The 6,911-nt window shown below is 44.7% G+C and overlaps 1 protein-coding gene across 2 annotated transcripts in view; it reads left to right on the top strand.

Moving 5' to 3' along the window:
• Positions 1–1,110: 1,110 nt before the first annotated feature.
• Positions 1,111–6,911, top strand: part of SMAD4 (SMAD family member 4) — a 28,430-nt gene continuing 22,629 nt past the window's right edge. Inside the window, exon 1 of one of the 2 annotated variants that reach the window (XM_028748116.2) lies at positions 1,111–1,526. The gene's annotated coding sequence lies outside the window, so the exon portion shown is untranslated. The remainder of the gene's footprint in view (positions 1,527–6,911) is intronic. The other variant, XM_028748115.2, reaches the window with a different exon arrangement.

Raw genomic sequence — 6,911 nt, 5'->3', positions numbered from 1 at the left:
GGCATGAAGGCTGAATCTTTCCCATGTTCAAAGAAAGAGGGCGTGGCTTGGGCCGAAGATCCCAACTGCTGCGCACATTCTCCCCTTTAAATAGTATAGCCTGGCTCAGCTATCCCCAGGGTTTCCTCCTTTTCAGCGTCCAGAGCCAAGGAAAAATTTCCTGCAACTAATCACTGGGAGTTCAACACTTTCTCCCTGCAAGCAGGTCCCTGATCCAACTTGCAATTATTGCATCTAATCGCACCCCAAGTGCTAGGTGCTTTTATGGTTGGCGGGGCTGGGATTCTGAACCGTGGAAATCCCTGGACTTTGGCAACCAGCAAGCAAGCCCAGCTTTTGACAATTGGATTCTCTCGCCTTGTTGACCCAAGCTGAAGTTGGGCCGGGTGTAAGGACCTTACACCCCATTCAAAAAGTGAGGAGGGGGTGGTCATTTGGTGGTTCCCTTCAGATCCCTTGCTTTATTCAAACAGACTTGTTTGAAGGGGTCCTGAGGATCATCTAGTCCAACCCCCTGCAATGCGCGAATCTCAACTAGGTCACCTATGATTTATGGCCATTCAACCTCTGCTTGAAAATGTGTGTGTGCACCCAGCGCTGCTGGCAGATCAAGGCTGGTGGCTGTCGCCTGGTAGCAATCCAGTACCGCGTGCACGCTGCAAGCAATAAGCAGTGCGGGTTTTTTTTTTTTTTAGCAAAATCGGCCGTATTTCCGGGAAGGAATCGACCCCTCCTCGCCAGCCTGCAATTTCAGGGCAAAAGAATGTTTTTTTTAAAAAAAAAACCGCCCGCCCGTTCTGTGTTCGCACGCTGACGACGCTCCTGAAAACCAAAAACCCAACTCTCTTTCCCTCTCCTGGTTCCCGCGGTTACTCCGCGCCCGCCCGCATTCTTTTCCAAGGAGGAAAAAAAAACCTAAGCTAGGGCGCCGTCGCCTGGCTTGCCCTCGACTGAGCATGCGCGCTGTGTGCACGCTTGCGGGAGGTGGTGAAGGAGCCGTAGCAGAGGGTGGCGTGCGGCGGCGCGACAGCAGCAGCAAGCGCGCGAGGGTGGGAGGGAGAAGGGAAGAGAGAGAGAGAGAAAAAAAACCCCGGATGTGGCGCATGCGCGCTACGGCGCCTGCCTGGCCGTGTCTGCGGCGGCGGCAACAGCGGCACCACCAACAACAACACCAGCCAGCCAGCGGCACGACGTAGGAGGTGGCAGCAGCAGCGGCGGCGGCTGGAACGTTCCTCCCTCCTCCTCCTCCTCGCGCCTCGGCCCCCCCCCCGCCCGTCTGCGCGCGCGTGCGCAGAGCGAGAGGCCGCGGCGCCCCTCAGGAAGCCTCCCCCCTCCCGGCTCGTCTCCCTCAGGGCCGCTGAGGAGGCGGGAAGGCGATCGCGAGGGGCGGCCGAGGAGGTGGGTTAGGGGCGCCCAGGAAGGCCCCTCACCGGAGGGCGGGCGGGCGGGCAGGCCGCGGCGGCGGCGCCTCTGCTGCTGCCGCCGCCGCCACCGCCGCCCGACACGGGGTCCCGGCCGAGGCCCAGGTAACGCCCCCTCAGCCCCTTCTTCTTTTCCCCTCTCCGCCGCTCGGGCTTTTGTTTTCGCTCCGCTCGCTTTATTTACTACTTCCTCGGCCTTGAAGCGCCTTCCCGAGTTAAGAGGCGAGGAGGAGTAATCTGTGTGTATAAACATTGCGAGGCTGTGATTGTAATAAATCTGCCGCGAGCAGAGAAGGAGAGACAAAGGGAGCCTGGGAGGTCTCTTTTCCCTACTCTCCCCCCCCCTCCCCCGGGACCCCCTTTTGTAATGATTTAAAAAGGAAACTCTGCACGTTTGCTCACTTGAGTTACTCCCGAGTAACTCCTGCCTAACTAAGATTGAAGCCCGAGCAGTGGCTCTGGGCGGGTAAGGGGGGCTCTCCGTGGAAGCCCCCTGCAAATCTGCTTCGAGACTTCATTATTCTAATTTTTTTCCCTGCCCCCTTTGCGCGGTATAAGAGTTCCAGAAGTGTTTCTTTCATCTGTTGCGCTTGCAGCGGAAGGAGACCCCCCCCCCCAAATATGGTACCTTTTAAAGGCTTAACGGGACTAGTTGGTGGAATCGTGAAGTTTTTTTGGGGGGGGGAGTTTTCCCCCGAGGGTCGTCTAGTCCAACCCCCTGCAGTGGCACGAGTGGGTTTTTGTTTTGTTTGCAGCGGAGCAAAAACACTTGCCACAGTAAACCTGCTAGTTTTTTAAAGTGTTGTAAAGCTTGTGGTGACACTGTTGTGGCGAAAAGAACAAAGAGCTTAGTGGCACCGTAAAAACCTAAAACAGAGTTATTGTTTGCATGAGCATTTATGGAATAGCGCCTGCTTCATCTGATGCAGGGAAGAAGAACTGTTGCCACCGTACATCTGCTAAATCTCTCACAGGCCACACGGCTGCTCTTTTTGAATTATTGCGGTTAACAGTCCTGTGGCACCTTGGAGACTAGCAATCTTATTGTGATGAGTTCTTCTGCATCTGATGAAGCAGGCTCTAGTCCGTGAAAGCTCATGCCATTTTTTTTTATTAAAAAAACACCTGTTAGCCTTTAGTAGTAACCATAGTAATGAAGTGCCTTCAGCAACATGAGACGGTTATGTCTGTGGGTATGATTATAAAATGCATGGATACTTCTGTTAATTTTCATTTAAAGAATGAATTCAGAAAACTAATTTTAATAATTAGCTGTAATGTTTCATATGCTTCTGTGGGTTGCTGTATACCTCTACAGTAAGTTAATGAAGAAGTTGGCTATAACCAACTTCATTAAAACTTGAACTGAAAAGTTGCTCCTGAATGTCATGTTTAAAAACTCTGTTATTATGTCTTTCTGGATAATAGCCCCCATCCATATTTAAAATATGGAAGGAGATTACACACTCACAAGAGGTGAATTGGTGGGTCGAGAGAGAAGCTTTGTAAAGCATGCTGTGATGTGCCCGAAAAAAGTGATCTGGAAGTGAATAATACTGCCTGAATCAGTGGTAGTAAGTGGGAAGCATTTTGTACAGTCAATATAAGAAGCTTGTCTTTGTCATACAAGGATTGTGAAGTACTGATATACAAGGTTATAGAAGCTATTCACTTCTTTAGTAAGTGTCGAAAGAAGTTCTTTATGCTTCTTCACATTGTTGTTAAAACACAAAGCCTGATGTAAAAGTACTGTAGAAATGTGAGTCAGTGTTGGATCTAGGTTCCAAATCTAGATTTAGCCTTGGGGGTATTGCTAGCTATTGCCTTTCAGCCTCAGTTTGTGAAAAGAAGGGTGGGTTATCTATTGACTTTAATCTTAGTAGCTCAGACTTGTGTGCAAAAGAACTTCCCCAATGCACTGTGTTAAAACTAATCTTGCCTCATTGCGTCGCTCAGAGGTACATAAACCACTGAGTGGTTTTATTACAATCAAGCGCTATATACATTTTGTTAAGTAAATAAAAAATACTGCATAGTAAAAGAGCTCTATTGTGAATGGCAATGAACTTATAGTAGCTTAACAATATGTTTTTCCATCACATATTAAGTAGGGATGGATTTGCTGCGAATATTTATTCTACTGTTCATCTGTCAAGTAGGGATGCATGTCATCCATCCCATGCAATCACACACATTTTATCCTCTTTTCACTATCATTAATGTGGATTAAGAGCATAAGAGCCTCCTGGATAAGGCTGGTCTCACAGTAGCCAGCTCGATGCCTGTGGACATCCACATGCAGGACCCCAGCACAAGAGCGCTGAAGTTTCCAGCAACTATTATTCATAAGCATTACTGTCTCCTGCCATGAAGGTAGAGCATCATCATCATGGCTAGTAGCCCTTGATAAGCCTTATCATCCACGAATTTGTCTAATCCTCTTCTAAAGCCATGCAAGTTGGTGGCCATTGCTGCCTCCTGTGAGAACAAGCTCCATATGCACTCCATGACATGCTGACGCCACTTAAGTTGGTGGAATGGGAAAAATCTATATGTAAAATAAGCTTAAACTCAGAAGCGCAGAAAAAAATATCACTGAGATGGATAGCAAGGATTAGAGCGAATGTGTTGAACATGTGTCATGATTAGTATGTGGCCTTGGGTGCTGGCAGGTGTTGGAAGGGAGTGGGTTGAAAGTAATGTCAGATGATAACACATCCTTGAACAAGTCCAGCAAACAGAGTTGAATAAAGCTATGAGCATTTTATGAGCAGACAGTATTCTGGGAATGAAGGCCAACTTCAGGCAACCAGGCACTGGAAAAGGTTAGACACTGTGACTGCCGTTGAAAGGGTTGACAGTGTGGTGGTAGCATTCAGTGGGTGATAGAGCGGGATAACTATTTCCAATAGACTTGGTGGCAGGGCTGGGTGATCTGTGGCTCTTCAAATGTTTTGTACCACAGTTCCTATTATCTCTGACCATTAGCCACACTGGCTAGGACTGATGGGAGTTCAGAGTTCAACAACATCTAGAGGGCCAGAGACTAGCACCCATGCTTTATGGATACATTCTCTTTAGATAGCTTTCCCCACCACAATTAATGCACCAATTATTTTTTTCTTTGACATTAAAAAACTGATCAGTTGCTTGTATGCATCATTGACTGTGAGTCCACCAGCCTGTTAGGAGTGGGCTAAGTCAAGCTGTCTGAGTCGAATTTTCCTTAGATGCAAAAACTACTATCCATTCTGAATAGGATGATCACATTTCCTAGATATCGGAGAATATGGGAATCTTGCAGGCATCTTACTTTTTGACTGTGATTAGATTCCCTTGCTATAGCTACACTTAAGCAAATTATCCTAGCTGTCCATTAAGTTAATTCTGTACACTTTTAGCTACCCTTGCCATGCTGTTTTCTTTCAGATGATAAGGTGATCTTCCATGCAGTTGTAAATGGCTTTTTACTGGGAGCAAACATTTGAGAGTGTTTCCAGTAAATAAGCATTCTTTGCCTCCTGACAATCTCCCCCGCATCCTGCCATTACATCTTTTTTTCCCTTTGTATTGTTAATGGATTGGATGTTCTGGTTAGTAACAGTATGTAACATTTTAGTGTACTCATTTAATGTCATTTAAGTATTAGGGACACCTCTGACATTATAATCTCAATTACTTTATAGAAACTTATTTATTTTCTCGTATTCAAGCACTTTGCATGCTGCAAGCACTCTCACTGCTCTCCAGCTCAGTTCTTCCATTCCTCCCCCTCCCCTATTATGTGGGATTTCTCACATTCTTAAACAAAACAGTGTCCTATTGCTAGCCAGAGTTAAGTGATTCCTTTTGATTATTCAAAGCTTTTGGGATTTATTTGTTTGTTTTTGCTTCTGACAGAAGTATCCATTTATATGTCTTAAGTCTTTGCTGTCCCTTATCTCATTATTGTATGTTGCTATGTTGAAATCTTTATCATCAGTTTTCCTGTTTGTATATACTCCCTATTCATTATTCTTTTGTTTTGATGCTAAACCATGCTTTCACACAATGTAATTTGATGCTACTTTTTAATGAAACCCAGAGCTTTTGACCCATGGTTAAACATAAATTATTATTTATTTGGTCCCCCTCCTTTACTGTATTATTATTATGAACATGGACCCTGTTCGCATCCAGAGGTACCACTGTAGTTCCCACCTTACTGTGGGATGCGCTAACATGATATCCACTTCTCTCTGAGCTTCCATGTGATGGTTGTGGCTTCTTTGGAAAGCTTTTCTTACTGTTTGCTTTTTGCTACTTTTAGATAATTATGATGTTTTTATTGTGGTGATTTTGTAAATGTTTTTGAGAGCCTTGTGTGGCTGTAAAGTGAGGTGTAACTTCTTGATTTTTTAAATAAAATTGTCACAGGTTTTTAACAAGGATAAAAGCCACATAACTTCTGGAGTGAATAAAAAGATCAAATGGAGTTGGGTGCTTAGTTGATGGTTTCAGTGTTTGGCACAGATGGACAAATGCTGCAGTCATTTTCATGAACCTTTTATACAACCACATGAAGCATTTTTTGAAAAACAACTTCTTGCTACTTAAAGGTAACAGATTTTAATTGGTGACAAGAAGAGGAGGTCTTTTGAGGTAGAAAGGGGACAGTGAGAGGCACACCTAAGTCTACTTCTTGTAGAATGCGTTTCGTTGAAGCAGATTTACATCAGTCAATGAATAATCTAAACGAGCCTTCCCCAGCCTGCTGCCCTCCACTTATTTTGGACTACTGAATTTAGGATTATTACTGTTATTTTCATTTCTATCAGTCATTTTCCTCCAAAGGAGACCGGGGCAGGAAACAACAAAATTGTGAAAACAATACGAACATTTCAAAAACATTGGCAATGGCTCTGTTAGTCATGTGGGCATCTCAGCTACATGAAAAAAAAGAACTGACATATTTCCAATTTACCAGCACTGGGTTTGCTGGACAGGTGACCTGTCAAGCTGCTATTTACAAGCTTGGATTAGTTGTACATTTGTAAAGAATATTCCTGTTTGATTTCGCTTCTACTCCTTCAGCTTTGTATGTTCTAGAAGCTCCTGTTTCTTTGTTGTTTTTTGTTTTGTCACCATTTTTATTGTGTGGGTTTTTTTGCATTGTTGACTGCCTTCAACTGTAAACAGGTGCAATATAAATTCTACAATAAATACATTTTGTTATGTTTATTTACCTAGGTTTATAGAGGTTGTTAACTTGTAAAGCTAGCTTTGTTGTTAATTTGACCGTAGCCAATATCAGATTGAAGACAGGAGTGCCTGGCGTGCTCTGGTCCATGGGGTCACGAAGAGTCGGACACGACTAAACAATAAATATCAGATTAGGCCACAATCCTAACTACGTATGCTCAGAAGTACATCCCATTGAATTCAGTGGAGCCTTTGAGAGGAAGGCTCTGTTGTGGGTGCCTTTGAGAGGAAGGAGGATAGAATCATAGA

Source organism: Podarcis muralis, chromosome 11 (assembly GCF_964188315.1).
Source record: "Podarcis muralis chromosome 11, rPodMur119.hap1.1, whole genome shotgun sequence".
NCBI lineage: Eukaryota > Metazoa > Chordata > Lepidosauria > Squamata > Lacertidae > Podarcis > Podarcis muralis.
This window is presented reverse-complemented; position numbering and strand designations above follow the sequence as displayed.